Here is a 21,169-nt window from a genome sequence, read left to right as displayed (position 1 = left end):
CTTGGAGAGATTATTCAAACAACCTTTTTTTTTTTTTTTTTTTTGACAGATAGAGTTAGACAGTGAGAGAGAGAGATAGAGAGAAAGGTCTTCCTTCCGTTGGTTCAACCCTCCAAATGGCTGGTACAGCCAGAACTACGCCGATCTGAAGCCAGGAGCCAGGTGCTTCCTCCTGGTCTTCCATGCGGGTGCAGGGCCCAAGGACTTGGGCCATCCTCCACTGCCTTCCTGAGCCACAGCAGAGAGCTGGACTCTAAGAGGAGCAACCAGGACTAGAACCCGGCGCCCTTATGGGATGCCAACACTGCAGGCGGAGGATTACCCAAGTGAGCCACGGCTCACAATCTTTTGAAGTAGCCCTCTTGCGTGATTTTCTGTCACTCAAACAAGTTCTGGCTTCCTTGCCTCAGCTTTTAGGAGGAGGTTCTGCCCATGAATTCCTCAATTCCTCTTAAAAATGCACCTCAGTGAGATGTACCACAAGCTCCAGGCTCCTGCAGAAAGACCACTGCAGACCAGTGACACTCCATCTCCCCCTTCCTCCTTTGGTGTTTTTTTGTTCAAGGCATTCTTTCAGACACTAGAATTTTGGCAGCATAGTTGAAAGGATTAAATGGCTCCAAGCAACAGTAAACAAATTGGCAATAATTATAACACAATTGCTCACTATTACAACACAGCAACACAGTGTCTCACAATGTATATAGAAGCATCCCCAGTTACTGCACTATTCATTTGATCTGCCTTGCTTCACTCTCATGATGCTATTTGAGTTTGGGCCCCTGCCACCCATGTGGGTGATGCAGATGAAGCTCCTGGCCCCTCGCTTCAGCCTGACCTAGAACTAGTTATTGCCACCATCTGGGGAGTGGACCATCTGATGGAAGATCTGTGTGCATGTGTGTGTTTGTGTGTCCCTCTCTTCCTTTGTAACTCTTTAAAATAAATAAATCTTTTTTGAAAAAAAGATATATTTTATCTTTAAGATTACACACACACAGGTTTGAATGAGAAAAAGGTCAAGAAGCAATTGACCAACCCACTAGTAATGAGTCACTTGGAACTTAATTTGGGCTTCCAAATATTAATTTCAAATATCAATTTATACCAGAAGGAACTGGGATTTCCTGAATAAATGAATGATCCTACAGTGAGGTATTTTGTCATACTTTTTAAAAAGCAAGGAAGCCTTCAAACACCTCTAATTGTGCCAGCAGGAGTCATTAGGCTACTTGAAGAGCCTCCTACTGACCAAAGATGAGATAACTTAGAGCATCAATACGAATGATAACTACAGCAAATGCAGACATATCAAAAATGTTTAAACATACAATAATACTAAAAAGGAAAAGAAAACTGATCACCATGGGGGATGCTAATAAACTAACGCATCATTTCTTTTTTTTTTTTTTTTATTTTTTGACAGGCAGAGTGGACAGTGAGAGAGAGACAGAGAGAAAGGTCTTCCTTTGCCGTGGGTTCACCCTCCAATGGCCGCCGTGCTGATCTGAAGGCAGGAGCCAGGTGTTTCTCCTGATCTCCCATGCAGGTGCAGAATCCGGCGCCCCGACCGGGACTAGAACCCGGTGTGCCGGTGCCGCAAGGTGGAGGATTAGCCTAGCGAGCCGCGGCGCCGGCCTTAACACATCATTTCTAAAACCATTAAACAAAAGCAAAGAATCAACCTTTTCCTTTACAAATTGCCTTGTGGGTAGATACTGGGTGAGAGAAAGTTACCTGTTATAGAAGTATTTCATTAATAAATGAGGTTGAGGGATTAAATTACAATACTATCATCCAGTTCCAAAGAATCTAGGTAACAATTATGACTACTATCATCCCCTGTTCTGGTTGGAAAATTTGTCCTCTCCAGCACTAATTCAATGTCTATTATAATAGTATTAAGAGGTGGGACCTGTAGGGCTCCTCCTTCATTGGTGAAATCAATGTTATGGAAGGGCAACATAAGCACCCTTCTTATTCTCTCTCTCTCTCTCTCTCTCTCTCTCTCTCTCTTTCTCTCTATCTCTCCTTCTGCCACATTATGAAGCACCAAGAAGGCCTTCATCAGATGCAGCAGGTTGATCTTGGACTTTCCAACCTCCAGAACTGTCAACCAAGAAATCTTTATTATAAATTACTCACTCTGTGGTATTCTGTTGTAGCAATACAAAACAGACCAATATAGTCCCCCAAAGAACTTGTGCATCCTAATAGAAATGTAGCATAATATCCATCATCTAAAAAATGTTTCCCCAAGACTGAAGCTGAATCTGATTAAACTTCTATATCTCAATATCAAGTCAAAGAAATACAGGGAAAGAGAAAACAACTTAAACAACACCACAGGATTCAATGAGAAGAATCGAAAGTGTAAAACACTTTATAGGATAAGCAACTATTTTTTTCAAGAAAAGTACATTGCAAGGGAAAAAAAGAGAGAAAGCGAGAGAGAGAAACCTGTCAGCTGAAAGAGAATTAAGAAAAATTAGGATAAGTTGCAATTTACATATTATTTGGATACTTACTCAAAGAATAAATGAATAACTGAGTGAATGTTACAACTCTTTAATAAGAGGTAGAGCTAGATAAATATTACTTAACTACTATTATCACAACTTTAACTTTAGTTCTATCTTGGTATTAATGAAAAATAAACAGTCTTCATGAGGAAAATGTTTCTTAATAATCATAGCAGTTGGCATTTCTATAAACTTTTTCTGTTACAAAATATTTTGACATCCACTAAACATTACAATAATAATCAGGACAAATGCTGCTTTCTGAACATGTGAAATGGTCTTCTTTTTGTGTCATCTCCAGGTGTGTGAAGAAATGAAACTTCCCCATCACTCATGTCTCATCTCCCTCCCCTGAAAAGTCTACATTTTATATTCACGGTAACATAACTTCCCTTTCTTTTTGCTTTAGTCTTTTTTACTCTCTTCCCTTAGGTCCTTTCAGGAAAACTTACATCTTAATACAGGTCTAAATTACAGACCTGTGCTGGTAGTGAGGGATGAGTTGGTCAACAGCCCAAAGCAGAGAAGCTATTTGGTGGTGTTTGGCCTTTCCTGGAAACTAAGAAATCATTTCATCCACATGACCCCTGAATATAGCAGAATATTTTAAATTTTTTCTTATATAAAAGGCAGAATGACAGAGAAAGATACACACACAGAAAGAGAGAGACAGAGTCAGGGAGAGAGATCTCCCATCTGCTGGTTCACTCTCCAGATACCCACCACAGAAAGGACAGGGCTGGGCCAAGTTGAAGTCAGGAGCCTGGAACTCAATCTAGCTCTCCCATATGGGTGGCAGGGACTCAACTACATGAGCTGTCACCACTACCTCCCAGTGTGCACATCAGAAGAAAGCTGGAATTGGGAGTGCAGCTGGGCCCTGAATCTAGGCACTTCAATACAGAATGTACCCATTCCAAGCACTCCATAAAACTTTTAAAATAACATCATGTATAAGGCAAGATTCCTTGAACTTTGAAGTCTTCAGAGGTGAGGACTGCAACAGGATTGACAGATGGTTCTGAGGAGAATCTCCTTTCTTCCTGTAACCTTCCCACATATGGCAGCTTCACAGCAGCCGCGTGTGGCCTGAGGACCACCAACCTGCATCCTGGAGATGCCCAGAACACCTGTCTTTTCCTTCACGGCACTACTTAGAAGGGAAAGATGGCAAGTCCCTAATTCATTTTGGAAATGAATGAGTGAATCCTTCATTTTCTCTTTCCCACTGCCAGTTTGCACACTCATGAACTTGGGGAAGATGGCCCAAAATTGGAATAGAAGATTCAAAGAGAGGACATCATGCTCCTGACATCACAGCCTGACCAAGGAGAAAGTTACCTAGTATAGACACCCCCACATCCTCTCCAATGCAATGGGAGCCTTTGTCAGTCAACTATGGCACACTTGTGCCAATTCCCAAGCAGCTGTGTCGCATTACGGCAGGCAGCCAGCACTTGCTGACTGGAGTCGGCGTGGGAGAGGAAAACCCTCCATTTCTAACCTAGGGCAAACATGCTACCTCTTTGGTAGTGTACCCTGAAAACACAAGCATGTCAGAAGAGCCAGAAATGCAACCTGGAAATGTTTAACATTGGGAAGACATGACGCTCCCAGGCTGTGGCTCAGGCCAAAGACTAAATGTAAGAAAGCGCACACGTAAGGAGGAATTAAGCTACTTTTATAAAGCAGTTAATAGGCAATCTGCACCTAACAAGCCTAATTAATCTGTATCTCAGCCCTAAGATACTCGCCCCAATTTTATAGATGAATCAATTGAGGCTCAGAAATGTTCTGTTATTGTATTGTGGTACCAATACAAAGAACAGAGTCCATGTAGTTCATAAATACAATTATAGGAAGTGAATGAAACTTCCCTCCTCCTTCCTTCCTTCCTTCTCCCCTCCCTCCCTTCCTCCCTCCCTCCCTCTCTACTCCTTCCTTCCTTCCTTCCTTCCTTCCTTCCTTCCTTCCTTCCTTCCTTCCTTCCTTCCTTCCTTCCTTCCTTCCTTCCCTTCTTCCTTCTTTTCTTTTTCTTTCCCCCCTTCCCTCCTTCTTTAGTTGTTTCTTCAACTCAAGTTGGTTCGACTAAGAAGTTTATCTTCAGGGCTAGCATTGTGGCACAAAGGGTTAAGCCATCTCTTGCATCCCACATGGGCACCAGTTCGAGTCCCAGCTGCTTCACTTTTGATATAGCTCCTTGTAATGCACCTGGGAAATTAGCAGAAGCTGTCCCCAGTGCTTGGGCCTCTGCACTCACGTGAGAGACCCAGATTGGAGTTCTTGACTCCTGGCTTGACCCCAGCTGTTACAGCCAATGGGGAAGTAAAACAGCTAATGGAAGATCTCTCTCTTTCTACCTCTCTATTGCTCTGTAACTCTGCTTTTCAAATAAATAAAATCTTTTTGAAAATAAATAAAAAGTGTACCTTCATATCATTTTTATTTTACTACATAATCATTTAAAAGATGAACACACCCTGATAGATCAGGCTCATGGACAGATCTGTTTTACTCTCCAATGACAGAATCTCTAGGAGCTCACTATGTATAGCCAGGGCCGAAGATAAGAGATCATTGTGCTGTTGAGCACTCAATTGTGGGTTGCCTCATCTTTAACAAAGAACTGGAGCTTAATCCCTCAAACAGGAATTCTTACCCATGCATGGAAAGACTGAGATTTTGACCAGCCTCTTCAGCCTTACCTTAGCTTTTGTACAGCACCTCTCCGGCTGTTATCTGTTAAACCTCTCTTATTCGCTGAATATTTCATGCATGAAGTAATGGAACACAGAGCTGTGGGCTACGTCCTCTCCTTTTGGTTTCTATTTAAATTTACAGCTTGCCAGAATGAAGAGTCCCAGGGCGCTAACTAAGGTGGTGATTATACTGTCCATCAATTAGCTTGCATTTCAGCACAATGTGCATGGCCCCTTTGCACTCCCTCGTAACAAAAGTGCTGTTTAACTCAACACATACACACAGCGGCGGGTTTCTCCCAGGCACTTTTCCTGTGTTCCAGAATGTGTGTCATCCAGATGTGCCTGCCACAACACATTGGCTCTACTGGAAAAATAAAAATCAGCACTATGATGTGGTACTGGAGCAAGTGGACACAGTTTTCCACTCCAGGACTGCTTTCTCACACTGTTGCTGTGTTGTTTTCCTCTTTACATTTAACAATTTGCAAGCCAAGGGATTTATTTTGATAGCTTTCCTAGGAAAATCACTTATGAAATCTTTATTTCTAAATGTAGGAACTTCTTGTGTACTTTTTAGAGGCTTTTGATGAAAAAGAGCAGAAGCAGAAGTGGTATAGACAAAGCATTGTCAGATCAAATGTAGCAGTTCAGATGCCCATATCCCCACTGAAGTAGCTGATTCCAGCTGCTGACTGCAGCTTCCTAATAAAGTGGACATTGGGAGACCGCAGTGATGGCTCAACCTGCAACCTTCATGAGAGACCTGAACTGAGTTCCCAGCTGCCAGTGTAGTCTATATCTCTCTACCTCTCTCTAATTCTTTCTCCCTCCCTTCCTTCCTCTCTCTCAAATTACTGAGTAACTTAGAAAGTACATAGGACACCAACTTACATTTGAATTTCAGATACTTTTATTTTAAAGATTTATTTTTTTTATTTGAAACCAGAGTTACACAGAGAGAGAAGGAGAGGCAGAGAGAGAGAGAGAGATCTTCCATCTGCTGGTTCACTCTCCAAATTGCCACAATAGCCAGAACTGTGCCAATCTGAAGCCAGGAGCCAGGAGCTTCTTCCAGGTCTCCCATGCAGGTTCAGGGCCCCAAGGTCTTAGGCCATCTTCTACTGCTTTCCCAGGCCTTAGCAGAGAGTTGGATCAGAAGAGGAGCAGCCAGGACTCGAACCGGCACCCATATGGGATGCCCGCACTGCAGGTGGCAGCTTTACCCACTAGGTCACAGAGCCGGCCTTCATACGCTTCTAAAGTATAAGAATGCCCTGAACTATCAGGATATAAATCTAAAAGTTATTAATTTTATATGAAATTTGAATTTAACTGGATATCTCATATTTCTATTTTGTAAATCTGACAACTGCATGCATACAGACAAAAAGACAAAGGGAGGGGGTAATTTACAGGCATTACAAATTCTTGAAAGTTGATATAATAGCACACTGTATTAGAACAAACAAGCTGCCTACATCTACTTTACTTGTGCTTAGTGACCATTTTGAGTACAGGAAAAGAGAGATTTCAAGAAAATGAATGAGGATAGTTCAAAGAACATAAAAACATTACTGGGTGTTTTCTGGAAGGACCCTTTCATGAGATTCATGAAACCCCCAGTTTCAAAGCCCTCAGTCTGCCAGAACATCCAATAGAGAAAAGGGTCCCCCTAATAATACAAAAGGTAAAGAGAAACACTCTTCCCACTTGAAAACGAAGATGCATACGTTTGTGCAGCTTGAACAAATTCTCCAAGTTGATCTTCATCTTTTAAACAAAACCATGCATGACACTGTTAAGTCCTGTATGATGTGTCCTCATTACTACTAAACACAAGCACTGTGGGGAGCAACCCGGACTTAGACTAAGTTACTGGAATTAAGACTTATTCTATGCATCTGCTCTCCCACAATATGGCACTGGGAGAGAAGAAAACAGTTTCTACACAGCTGCCTCCAGTTCAGCCAATAAACTGTAGGACTTGCTCCTGATTGGAGAGCAGCGTACTCGGCGTGTGGGCAGCCGAGTTAGGATTGGCAGAGGAGGACTATAAAGGAGGAGAGAGACGGCCTGCACAAGGAACATCTAAGGGGAACATCTAAGGGAACACCTGTGCAGCCCCCGAGAGAGCCGGCCGGCGGTGTGCCGCTCCCCTGCGGAAGTGGGGAATGTGGCCAGGGGGAACCGCCCTTCCACGGAGGTGGAAGGGATAGTAGCCAACCCGGGAAGAACCAGCAGCAAACCCGGGGAGGGCCGAGCAGACGAAAGAACAGCGCAGGGTCCTGTGTCGTTCCTCCACGAAGAGGGGGAGCGACAAGCACTTAATTAAATAATCAAAAAAGCTACCAAATATACAGTGTTGTGTTCAGAACTGGAATAATAAGATAAAAGCTAAAAGTTTGCAATGAGCATGAAATAGAGAGGGAGAGAAAGAGAAATAACTATTATTAAAAAGTACAAAATAGGGGCTGGTGCTGTGGCATAGTGGGTAAAGCCGCCAGCTGCACTGCCAGCATCCCATATAGGTGCTGGTTCGAGACCCAGCTGCTCCACTTCTGATCCTGCTCTCTGCTATGGCCTGAGAAAGCAGTGGAAGATGGCCTAAGTTCTTCGGTCCCTGCACCCACGTGGGAGACCTGGAAGAAGCTCCTGGCTCCTGATCGACCCAGCTCTGGCCATTGCGGCCATTTGGAGAGTGAACCAGTGGATGGAGGATCTCTCTCTCTGCCTCTGCCTTTGCCTCTCTGTAACTCTTTTTTTTTTTTTTTTTTTTTTTTCCTGACAGGCAGAGTGGACAGTGAGAGAGAGAGACAGAGAGAAAGGTCTTCCTTTGCCGTTGGTTCACCCTCCAATGGCAGCCGCGGCCGGCGCATCACACTGATCCGAAGCCAGGAACCAGGTGCTTCTCTTGGTCTCCCATGTGGGTGCAGGGCCCAAGCACTTGGGCCATCCTCCACTGCACTCCCGGGCCATAGCAGAGAGCTGGCCTGGAAGAGGGGCAACCGGGACAGAATCCGGCGCCCGACCGGGACTAGAACCCGGTATGCTGGCGCGCAGGCGGAGGATTAGCCTATTGAGCCGTGGCGCCCGCCGCACTCTGTAACTCTTTCAAATAAATAAATCTATAAAAAATACAAAATAAATGTGTTATATGAAAAACAAATAAAAGTGAATGAGTAAGCAGCCAGCTGGAAATGGGAATGGGACAGACCTTTACCAAGTTGAAATCTGAGCCCAATCTTGAAGATGGAAGGTTATTTAGATATGCAGTCATCTCTCAGTATTCATGGAGACTGGCTCCAGGATCCCCACAGACATCCAAATTCTGAGATGCTCAAGTGTCCTTTATTAAGTAACATAGTATTTGCAAATAACCTATGCAAAATTATACTTTAAGCCATTTGATTTTTTTTAATACCTAATACAATGAAAGCGCTATGTACATACTGTTGTATCAAGTTTGTTTAGGCTGTAATGACAAGAGGGGAATAAGTCTGTGCCTTTTTAAAAAATGTATTTTCTATCTGTGGTTGAAATGGGAGGCAGATTCATGAACAACAAGGGCTGACTGTACAGGCAGTGAGTGGACAGCATCTATCCCAGATCCAAGAACAAAGACAGAAAGAAGAAAAGTTGTATTATGGTCCAAGAAGCAGGGTGCAGTGCTGTGCCTGGGCAGAAGGAACACAGTGGAGAGTGTGACAGCTGAAGAAGTTGAAGGAGGGAGGAGTGGTTGACAGTCATGTTACAAGGAATTTCAATGCTAAGATTATATATTTTGACAATGAAAAGCTATCAAAGATTTCCAAGTGCAAGAATAATCATAAGGTCTGTTTTTTTGTTTTTTAAAAAGATGACCACAGAAAACAGTATAAAAACCAACCTGTGGAGTTTATAGATAGGACATCTGCTTAGTAGTATATTGACTATCCAAGAAGCATGGTTATACCAAAGAATCAACATCAAAGAAGAATGAAAATGGCTGGCGAGAGAAGTAGAGCAAAGGTGAAAAAAAAATCCTGGAGTAGTAGATATTGGTGGAAGAGAAAATTCAGCAAAGAAAGCAAAATTTCAAAGTAGGCTACTTTAGGGGCTGGCGCTGTGGCGTAGCGGGTAAAGCTGCCACCTGCAGTGCCAGCATCCTAAATGGGCACCAGTTTGAGACTCCGCTGCTCCACTTCTGATCCAGCTCTCTGCTATGGCCTGGGAAAGCGGTGGAAGATGGCCCAAGTCCAGGAAGACCTGGAGGAAGCTTCTGGTTCCTGGCTTCGGATCAGGACAGTTCCAGCAGTTGAGGCCAATTGGGGAGTGAACCAGCAGATGGAAGACCTCTCTCTCACTCTCCCTCTCTCTCTCTCTCTGCCTCTCCTTCTCTCTCTGTGTAACTCTGACTTTCAAATAAATAAATAAATAAACCTTAATAAAAAAGTAGGCTACCCTAGAGAAGCAGCAATCGGATTCAGATGCAATGCATCCCTGGCTGAATTTTAGATCAAAGGTTGGGAGAGGGATTTGCTTCATTTGGTTAAAGAATGAATGGAAGTGTTCTATTTCAAGCATTATAACTAACAACAACAACAAAAAAAAACAAAAAACAAAAAAAAAAAAAAACACACACACAGCAAACACCCCTTTTTAAAGGTATATCTCACTTGAAAAGCAGGAGATAATCCTAGCAAATAAAAACCCAACCATGGGGCCGGCGCCGCGGCTCACTAGGCTAATCCTCTGCCTTGCGGCACCGGCACACCGGGTTCTAGTCCCAGTCGGGACACCGGATTCTGTCCCGGTTGCCCCTCTTCCAGGCCAGCTCTCTGCCGTGGCCAGGGAGTGCAGTGGAGGATGGCCCAAGTGCTTGGGCCCTGCACCCCATGGGAGACCAGGAGAAGCACCTGGCTCCTGCCATCAGATCGGCGCGGTGCGCCGGTCGCAGCACGCCAGCCGCGGCGGCCATTGGAGGGTGAACCAACAGCAAAGGAAGACCTTTCTCTCTGTCTCTCTCTCTCTCACTGTCCACTCTGCCTGTCAAAAAAAAAAAAAAAAAAAAAAAAAAAAAAACAACCATGGGCATGCTTTGTGGCATATTAAGTTAAGCTGCCACTTGCAACACAAGCAACCCAAATCAGCATGCCTGTTCAAGTTCTGGTGGCTCTGCTTCTGATTCAGCTTCCTGCTAATGCACCCGGAAAGGTAGTGACTGATGCCTCAAGTGCTCAGGTGCCTGCCACCCAAGTGGGAGACATGGGTGGAGTTCCTGGCTCCTGGCTTCTATCTGGCCCAGCCCTGATGTTGCAACTATTTGAGAAGAAAACCAGCAGATGGAAAAACTATCTCCCTCCCTCTCCCCTTCCTTCTCTCCCTCCCTCTCCCCTTCCTTCTCTCCCTCCCTCTCCCCTTCCTTCTTTCCCTCCCCCTCTTCCTCTCTCCTCTCACACTATGCCTTTCAAATAAATGAATAAATAAATCTTTAAGAAAGACCCAACCAAAAAAATAAATAAATAAAAAAGAAGGAGAAAACCAAAACCAGAGAGGAAAGAAAACGCTGTATCATCAGAGACTCAGATGGAATTTTCCGATCCCAGGGACCTAGGACCAGTAGGCCAACATGACACAAAGCCTCCATAGGTGAAAAGTTGAAACTTAGATACAAAAATCCAAGCCCTTTAAAGACTATATGTTCGGTCAGCGCCACGGCTCAATAGGCTAATCCTCCACCTAGCGGTGCCGGCACACCGGGTTCTAGTCCCAGTTGGGGCGCCAGATTCTGTCCAGGTTGCCCCTCTTCCAGGCCAGCTCTCTGCTGTGGCCCGGGAGTGCAGTGGAGGATGGCCCAAGTGCTTGGGCCCTGCACCCCATGGGAAACCAGAAGTACCTGGCTCCTGGCTTTGGATCAGCACGGTGCGCCGGCCGCAGCGCACCAGCCGCGGCGGCCATTGGAGGGTGAACCAACGGCAAAAAGGAAGACCTTTCTCTCTGTCTCTCTCTCTCACGGTCCACTCTGCCTGTAAAATAAATAAATAAATAAATAAATAAAAATAAAAAAAGACTATATGTTCCATGAAAGGGTGGCCTACTGGGGGGGGGGGGGGAACACACTAAAATGAAAACTCTACTCTTCTCATCTACAAAGGAAGATACTATGAAAGTATATAGGAATTGGCTTGTTTCTGCTTAGAAAAACAATCTCTCCATCCCCCAGGCATCAGTATCTAGTTACAATCCAGAACAAATATTTCATGGGACATATTTTATATATATCTTGTTTATCTTAAAATCAAATTTAATTGATAATATATATTTTTATTTCTTAAATCTATCAAACTTATGCTCCCATCCTTCTCCCACCATCACGAATTTTAAAACACAGTCTTATTCCATGAGAATCTGGAGCTGGAGTGTATACAAACATCAGAATTTGGGAAATGACAACTAAAACACTAATCATACACTAGCCTAATTTGTTAGCAGGTCAGGCAAAAGCAAGAGCAAAGTAATAAACATCCACACAGACTCTCAAGAGTCAAATATGAGTTCTCAACTCAAAATCATACCTAAAGAAGCAGAAGAATGAGTTTATAAAAATAAAAACCACAGTTGTAAACTTTTTATGACTTGGTATATTGGTATTTTCAAGAAACAATGAAACATTAACAGTAAAACATTGCTTTTCAACAAATATTAAGTAGAAAAACCACTCTTCCTCAGGAGTATAGACAAGGGATATAAACAATAATAAAATCTCAGAATTTCAATTTTGTCCATATACATTACTTTGTTGTACTCTATATATCACCACAAATCAGGGAAAACATATGATATTTGCCTTTTGGAGACTGGCTTATTTCACCAAGCATAATGATCTTCAGTTTCATCCATTTTGTTGCAAATGACAAAATTTCATTATTTCTTAAAGCTAAGTAGTATTCTATCATGTATATGTATGAAATTTTCTTTATCCAGTCATCAGTTGATGGACATCTGGGTTGATTCCCTAACTTAGCTATTGTGAGTTGAGCTGCTATAAACAAGGGGGTACAGATAACTCTTTCAGATGCTAATTTCATTCCTGTGGATAAATTCCCAGGAGTGGAATGACTGGGTCACATTGTAGATTTATTTTCAGGTTTCTGAGGAATCTCCATACTGTCTTCCATAATGGTTGCACTAGTTTACATTTCCAACATCAGTGTATTAGAATTCTTTATTTAGTGGAGGGTTAAGCTTGTTTTTATAAAGTAAACTGAAAGTATGGCTTGCAAAAATTAAAATAAAAACAAGGAAGGAGGGAAGGTGGGAGTGAGGGAGGAAGGGAGGAAGGGCAAGGTGGAACACATCACTATGTTCTTAAATCTGTATATATCATACATGAAATTTTCCCCTTTATATAAATTTAAAAAATTTTTAAAATGTCAAACCAATTAAATACATTATTTATTTCAAATAAATATCTAAATTTATAACCCTAAAAATTGCTTTTCAAGAAATATCAAAAAAAAGAATCAAATTCCAAATTGTACTTATACAAATTAAAATATAATCACTGAAATCAAATCAGAACAGAATTATAAAATTAAAATTTCAATGGGAAATTTTTAGAACCAAATTGGGTATAATATGGAAGATAGAATTAATAAACTGAAAGAGATTGATAGATTTTGAAAAGATGATAGAATGTAGCAAATAGAACCAATAAAATAAAAATATGTAAGATCTTTAATAGAAAGAGAAAATAAAATGAAATTGACACAAATGAATTAGAATTCCAGAAGGACTAATAATTGAAAATTTAATGAATAAAATGTCCTTGATGGAAACCATCAAAAAAGAAAACCATAGACACTTACATTCAGGATGCACAAAAATTCTGCTTCAAATTTTGCTTTTATCCACATCTAAACATTTGATAGCATCACTACATATACTCCAAAGAAAAATGTATGATCTCAAAAGCAGCCAGAGAGAAAGCACTTTCAAAGATATGTATTTGAATGACACTGACAAATAATGAGAGCAACAGAAAATCTCTCAAAAGCCATAAGAGAACATTTTCAACTTATTATTTCATATTTAGCTAAATTCCAAGAATGATGTCAAAGAAGCATATCTTCCTACAAGCAAAAATTTTAGTGCTTACCATGAATATTTTATTAAAGAATAGTTTCAGAAACTCTGAAATGAATATTAAGAAATTGCTAAGCCTATAGGTAAATCTAATGAAGTATTAGCACCATTAATCAATGATAGTGTTAAATTAGGGAAATACAAAACAAGATAGAACTAGAACTAAGATACCGCACAACAATATAGAAATTATAAGAGATTTTTTTCATAAGGGAAGCAATATTTAATAAGTTTTATATGCATACAGAATTTTAAATGTAGCTAGTAAGAGAACAGACTATTTTTTTAAAAGGTTGATTTATCCATTTGAAAGGCAGAGTTACAGAGAGGCAGAGGCAAAGAGACAGAAAGAGGTCCTCCATCCATTGGCCCACTCCCCAGATGACCACAATGGCTGGAATTGCGCCAATCCAAATCCAAGAGCCAGGAGACTGTTTTAGGTCTCCCACATGGGTGTAGGGGCCCAAGAACTTGGGCCATCTTCTCCTTTCCCAGGCCATAGCAGAGAGCAGGATCAGAAGCAGAGCAGCCAGGACTTGAACTGGTGCCCACATAGGATGCTGGTACTGCAAGCAGCGGCCTCACCAGCTATGCGAAGCACCAGCCCCAAGAATATACTTTAAAATAGAGAAAAATGAATTAAAACAAAACTCACAGAAATTAAGAATAAAAATGCTATTGCTGGGCGAAGCCATTGCCTGTGATGCTGGCATCCTTTATGGGAGCCAGTTCGGGTCTCAGTTGCTCCACTTTTGAGCCAGCTTCCTGCTAACAGCCTGGGAAAAGCAGTGGAAGAAGGCCCAAGCACTTGGGCCCACCACCCATGTGAGTGACCTGGAAGAAGCTCCTGGCTCCTGGCTTTGGCCTGGCCCAGGCCTGCCCCAGCCCAGGCCATTGTGGCCATCTGGAGAGAAAATCAGCAAATGGAAGATTTCTGTCTGTCTCTCTATCTATAACTCTGACTTTCAAATAAATGAATAAATCATTTTAAAAAAGCAACAAACAAGCACAATAAACACAGAGTGGGAGAAATCCTTTCAATATGCAATTGTTGCAAGAATATAGAAAACTTATAGTCAGAAAAAAACAACAATCCAATAGAAAGAATTAAAAAAAGTAATTCAAAAAAGAATAAACATAAATGACCAGCAGTCACAAAATAAAATGTATCTAAATCATAATAAAAACACCTCTCTGAGGTACCATCTCATACCACATACTAGATTTTCAAAACTTAATTAAATTTGGATAATACCAATAATTGGAGATGATGGGGAACAATGGGAAGTCTTACATATTACTGATTTGAGTACAAAGCAATTCAATTATTTGCCAACAATAACTTTTAGTAACTTTAATAAGTTTTATCCCTACAATTCAGCAACTGTACTCCTGTATGTACACCCTTAAAAACTCCTGCGCATGTACACAAGGAGTTGTGAATATGTCAGCATTATTTGGGAAAAAAAAATTATTTGTGGTGACAAGTGACAATACAGAACAGTCTCTAAATTGCCCAAAAAAAAAAAAAGCTACTAGGATTAAATATTTCATCCCAGGAGAAATGGTTGCACTTCTTATGGTCTCCCAAACCTCCACATGTTGGGCAGTTTATGTTTCCAGCATCTGCTAACAACTCACACTTCACTCTCAGACCATTCAACCTCTCATTGTCCCCCAAGATCTGCAAGATTCTCCTGTTCAGTGGGCAAAAAGGAAGAGAAACAAGTGAGAACACCCCACTGGTGAAACCTCTCTGCAGGAGGCCAGCCCAGCACTGCATTCAAATGCACTTAAACTCAAACCTCCAGAAAGGAGCTGAGAGACCACCTAGGACCCCTTTCCTGCCATGAATCATTGCTTGCACCGAGTGATAATGCTCATTTCTGCCTGGAACCATTGACAAGTTAGTTACAAAACAACCAAATGCCCAAGAAAGGGTAGAAATAAACTGTAGTATTTACTATAATAGAACAACTGAGCCGGCGCCGTGGCTCACTAGGCTAATCCTCCACCTTGCGGCGCCGGCACACTGGGTTCTAGTCCCGGTTGGGGCGCCGGATTCTGTCCCGGTTGCCCCTCTTCCAGGCCAGCTCTCTGCTATGGCCAGGGAGTGCAGTGGAGGATGGCCCAGGTGCTTGGGCCCTGCACCCCGTGGGAGACCAGGAAAAAGCACCTGGCTCCTGCCATCGGATCAGCGCGGTGCGCCGGCTGCAGCGGCGGCCATTGGAGGGTGAACCAAAGGCAAAAGGAAGACCTTTCTCTCTCTGTCTCTCTCTCTCACTGTCCACTCTGCCTGTCAAAAATTTAAAAAAAAAAAAAAAAAAAAAAAAACTATAATAGAACAACTATTATTGTGGATAAATCTCAACAGCATGATAATGAACAAAGAGACTGAGATACCAAGTCACAAATACATGTTATATTACACCAGTTTTCAAAATTTAAAAACATGGAAAATAACATGACATGATACATACTTAATATCATTGTAAAACATGCAAACATACTTAGTATCACTATAAATAATGATATGTAAATGATCATTTTCACATCCAAATTCAAACTAGTAGCTGTATCATTGGGTATTGGAAGGAAGTGAGATGAATCTGGGGTATACATCAGAGCATTAATATTACAGGTACTATTTTATTTGTTAGGATGACTGTTGGGGAGTGGGTCTTTACTGTATTACTCTTTATAGTTCTTCTTGTAATTTCCTAATAAGTATTTTAAATGAGTGGACATGAGATAAGCAAGTAGAGTTAGTCCCAATCACTCCCGTGAAGGAGCAGATTCATGTGCAGGTGGGACAGAGGGAATGTCACTGCTAGTTCAGGGAGACATCAGCCCTTTGAAGGTTACCCAAGTGAGATTTCAAGGAAGGGAGACATTTTCTGGAATGTTTGAAGTCATACTAAAGAGCTGAGATGCTATTAGTAAACATATTTTCACTGGCCTTGGGAGGTGAGCCCTGTAACAATTTCCTTTTCAACAATGAAGCAAACTCCTGTACAGTAAATAATTCACTTTGTATTTTTATATACTGAACAAGTCCTATTCACAATATCACTTCACCTACTTTTTATATTAACCATGCAAAATGTCAAAAATACACAAATACTCCTATGTAAACTTCTTTCTCTCATGACCTATCAGTAAAATTTTGACTCATTCATGTTGATTGTAGCAAAAGCAGCACTTCAAATATGAACAAATCTAAATAATGCCACAATTAAGCACTATGGCTGTTAGGAGGATATGAAGGTGGTTGGATGATTTCCTGAAAGTCTATGCCATACTTTTATCTGAACACCTAATATTTCTTACGGACACGACTCTCCCATTCTCTATGCCCTTTTAAAGAGCAAAGATATTGCTCTACTTCTCTCTTTAATCCCCATTCACCAAATATGCATACAAATAGGTAAAATGACAATTATCCCATAGAGTCAAATAGAATTTTTGAGGGGTTACCTGGTATTCGGGGGTCTTCTGCAACAGTGTGCATCTCTGCTCTTATGGACATCAGAGATTTGCTTTTAGGCTGCAAGAGCAGCAAAGGTTAGCAACAAGCTACATCTCTTCTTTTGCGAAGCAAAACTAGCTAATTTGTTTTCTTTCTCTTCACTGTGTTACTGAACTTATTTTTCCCTTCAGGCAGTAATAAGATTACAAGAGAAAACACACAGTTCTAATTTTGTTTTAAGAGATATGTTATTTTTACCTTTCTCTATTAACTAGTGGCTTCTTTCACAGCTGCAATTGGTTCTGTTTTCTGGGTACCAAAGATAGGGTCCTTCGATGTTGGTCTACAATCCTGGTTCACTGCAGAAGGACAGAGAGCAGAGGATCTCTGGAAGGATTTCTGAAGCAGGCCAGAGTCAGGCACCAGCTGCTCTGTCCATGGTTGTGCCCCACTTCTGTGTGGCTGTGCCCAGCACTGACAGAACAGGAGCTGATGAAGGCAAGCACGTGGGCACAGCCTCCTGCCAGGGCAGGAGCCACCCTCAGGCCATGGCCCAGAGAGACTGCTCTGAGAGATTGTGGTTCATCCAGTCTAACCAGCTCAACCCAAGGGGACCACCCCCACCCCTGAAACTGCCCCCAGCTGCCTCAGCACGTAGTGACTGGTGGGGGTAGCAAGGCTTGGCTTCAACAAGTCAGAGTTCTGCTAAGTACAGTCACTTCAAGTTCAAACTCTTGGGGCAGACTACTGTCAATCACCTCTGCTTGCAAATGGAAAATCTATTACAGCAAGGTGTCTCTCTCTGCTGAATGATCCACACATCCACCCTGGCTAAGCCCTCATTAGCATAGCAGCCTGAGTCCTATCTTAGCATTTTACCAAGGTGAACATACAGAAAACTTTGTCTTCCAGAAATTTGGCAGCCTTGCCTGTTTTTCTGCTGCAACAATTCACAGAAGAGTGTGAATCAGTCAGCCAGATGGGAGGAGAAGGAAAATGTGGTTGATACACCCTAAAAAATTGGGACTTGGAAGTTGAAATATTTATAACTAGAGCATGGTCTTCATAGAGTGAAGCTATTATGTTTCACAAGCAGGAGAACTGTAAACATTCAAAACCAACATATCCACAGCATTTCTCAGCACCCTGAAATACTTACAGAATACACTGCTTTCTGAGCAACCTTCGTGAGGCTGAGATAATGTAATGGGAAATCTAGCTGCGGAAGAATGGGATTCTTGGCTTCCAACAGCAGTTGGTCCAATCATTTATAGCAGTAAATAAATGTTATGAAAGCTCATGTAGAAGCCATTATCTAAATGGCCAAATATGAAAGGCTTGCATTATGGCCAGGCATGCATTTCTGGCAGAGGAAACACAAGTTTGCTCACAATGTCTTTTTTTAGATGACTTTGAGGAAGAATGCCATCATTGGAACCCTGCAAACCAGAGCAAGTTTCATCTTTCTTTCTTTTTTTTTTTTCCTTTATGGAATGAGAAATGACATCAGTTTACATGACATGTGAGAAGAAAGGAATTTATTTTGTTGAAAGGCATCCAAATCTCCCTCTCTTTGGAAGGCTTTGTTACTGAAACAAACTTTATCATTGTTAATTGTCTGGCCATTTATAGAGTTGGTAGCTACAGAAAAGTTTGTTTTATCAACAAGTCTGTACATTTATGCATATTTTATTGACCTAGTAATTTTACCAATCTTATACATCATGAAAATCTTAGAGCAACGCCAACATTTGAAGCTCCATTGTTCTCAACTTAGTAGGAAAATATCATGAAGAGGAGGAAAACTTTTAAGCCACATGCATGTTAAATATCTGAAATGAGCATACTCTACCCCAAAGCTCTTCCCTGGCCTGTATTTATTATAATAGTAAACATATTTTAGCCACTTCCCTAAGCCAGGATTCCAAGAATCATGTTCAATTCTCCTCTTTCTAGACCCCTCCACCCATTTCACATCTAGGTTGCAGCTTCTAATTTAGTGATCATTCCCAAATAGACTCCCACTTCCATTAGTCAATGCAAGATACCTTTCACTTGAATTAATTCAAGAATCTCTCATCCTCCCTGCCTTTAACAATTCTATTTACAATCCACTTTCCTTATAACTCTTCTGTCCTTTAAAAAGCCTCCATATGCTACCCAAAGTCTTCATGACCCAGACCAGCCTACCTCCCTCCATTCTTCTCACCTGATTCTCCTGTTCACACTCTGTGGTCCACCCACAGCGAAATAATTTCTTGAAAGTGCTATCTATTCTTTCAGCTATAAGAGTACAAGCCTTGTCATCTTCTGTCTATAAAACACTTTTTCCAAACGTCCTCAGCCTGTGTGAAATGTTTACCTGTTGAACTCCTGTGAGTCTTGTAGCACTCAACTCTGGTACTAGTTCCACATCAAAAACTTCTCCAACATGTTCAGCCTGTACACCTTGGTTAAGGGTTCTCTGTATGCCCTTTGGGGACTGTGATGGTTAGGCAGGAAGTACTTGTTGTTTAAACATTATTCTGGATGTGACAAAACTAACATTTATATTGATAAACTGAGTAAAGCCACCCAGGTTACTTGGGCCTTATGCAATCCATTGAAAATCTAAACAGAAGAAAAATAGTAGGAGAGAATTTTCTCTCTCTGCCTGTCTTTGAGCTGGACATTAGTATTTTCCTGCTTTCAGACTCAGACTGGAATTAGACTATAGGTTCTCCAAGGTCTTCAGCTTGCTGGATGCAGATCTTGGGACTTATCCTCTATAGTCACTGGAGCCAATTCTTAAATACTCATTCTTCTTTTTTTTCCCTTAAGATTTATTTATTTATTTGAAAGTCAGAGTTACACAGAGAGAGAGGAGAGGCAGAAAAAGAGAGAGAGAGAGAGAGAGAGGTCTTCCATCCTATGGTTCACTCCCCAATTGGCCACAATGGCCAGAGCTGCGCTGATCCGATGCCAGGAGCAAGGAGCTTCTTCCTGGTCTCCCATGTGGGTGCAGGGGCCCGAGGACTTGGGCCATCCTCCACTGCTTTCCCAGGCCATAAAAGAGAGCTGGATGGAAAGTGGAGCAGCCAGGTCTCAAACCGGGTCTCAAATATGGGATGCTGGCACTTCAGGCCAGGGCATTAACCCACTGTGCCACAGTGCCAGCCCCTAAATACTCATTCTTCTCTACTCTTCTATTTTTTCTCTCTTTTCTCTCCTCTCCACCCCCCCGTTCACCTCTTCCCTCCTCTTCTCTTCCTCCCTCTCATTCTCTCTAGGTACATATAACACACTATTAGTGCTGTTTCTCTGGAGAATTCAAATTAACACAGGAACTGAGAATTTAACACATGCTTGTATAATGATTTATCTACCCTAATAAACATTTCCAGCTCCATGGATTGTCGCTCCCCCTCTTCGTGGAGGAACGACACAGGACCCTGCGCTGTTCTTTTGTCTGCTCGGCCCTCCCCGGGTTTGCTGCTGGTTCTTCCCGGGTTGGCTACCGACCCTTCCACCTCCGTGGAAGGGCGGTTCCCCCTAGCCACTTTCCCCACTTCCACGGGGGAGCGGCACACCGCCGGCCGGCTCTCTCGGGGGCTGCACAGGTGTTCCTTCAGATAGATGTTCCCGGTGCATGTTGTCTCTCTCCTCCTTTATAGTCCTTCCACCAATCCCAACTCTGCTACCCACACGCCGAGTATGCTGCTCTCCTCCAATCAGGAGCAAGTCCTACAGTTTATTGGTTGAACTGGAGGCAGCTGCGTAGAAGCTGTTTACTCCTCTCCCAGCGCCATATTGTGGGAGAGCAGATGCATAGAATAAGTCTTAATTCCAGTAACAGTCTAGTCCGAGTTGCTCCCAGTTGCTCCCCACAATGGATCTTCTGATCTGACTATTGCTTGCTGTCTCATGAACATGCCACGTAGATGGCCATCTACATACCTTTGACCACACTGTTCATTCACCTTGGCAATGGTTCCTTCTTTTGGAGAGATTTCTCTCCACATTTCAATTCCAAACAATATTCCTGGTCTCTGAATTCATGACTTTTATTTTGCACATTTCCCATTTGACCTTTAGTTATATACACTGTTGGGTTATATTCGAAACTTTGAGTTACTTAACTTTATGTAGACATATATCTAGTTCCCCTACCAATTATACTTTTGGCTTTTTTTTTTTTTTTTTTTTTTTTGACAGGCAGAGTTAGACAGTGAGAGAGAGAGACAGGGAGAAAGGTCTTCCTTTGCCGCTGGTTCACTCCCCAATGGCCACTGCGGCCAGTGCGCTGCTGGTCGGTGCACCTCACTGATCCAAAGCCAGGAGCCAGGCACCTCTCCTGATTTCCCATGTAGGTG

The 21,169-nt window shown here is 42.1% G+C and overlaps 1 protein-coding gene across 4 annotated transcripts in view; it reads right to left on the bottom strand.

Annotated features, from left to right (window-relative positions):
- Positions 1 to 21,169, bottom strand: part of NCKAP5 (NCK associated protein 5) — a 1,120,879-nt gene that overhangs the window by 989,734 nt on the left and 109,976 nt on the right. The window contains exon 1 of one of the 4 annotated variants that reach the window (XM_051849621.2): positions 17,076 to 20,031. The exons of the other annotated variants lie outside the window; for them this stretch is intronic. The gene's annotated coding sequence lies outside the window, so the exon portion shown is untranslated. Of the gene's footprint in view, positions 1 to 17,075; positions 20,032 to 21,169 lie in introns of those variants that run through there. 4 annotated transcript variants of the gene reach the window in all.

The sequence above is a fragment of the Oryctolagus cuniculus genome, chromosome 3 (assembly GCF_964237555.1).
Source record: "Oryctolagus cuniculus chromosome 3, mOryCun1.1, whole genome shotgun sequence".
NCBI lineage: Eukaryota > Metazoa > Chordata > Mammalia > Lagomorpha > Leporidae > Oryctolagus > Oryctolagus cuniculus.
This window is presented reverse-complemented; position numbering and strand designations above follow the sequence as displayed.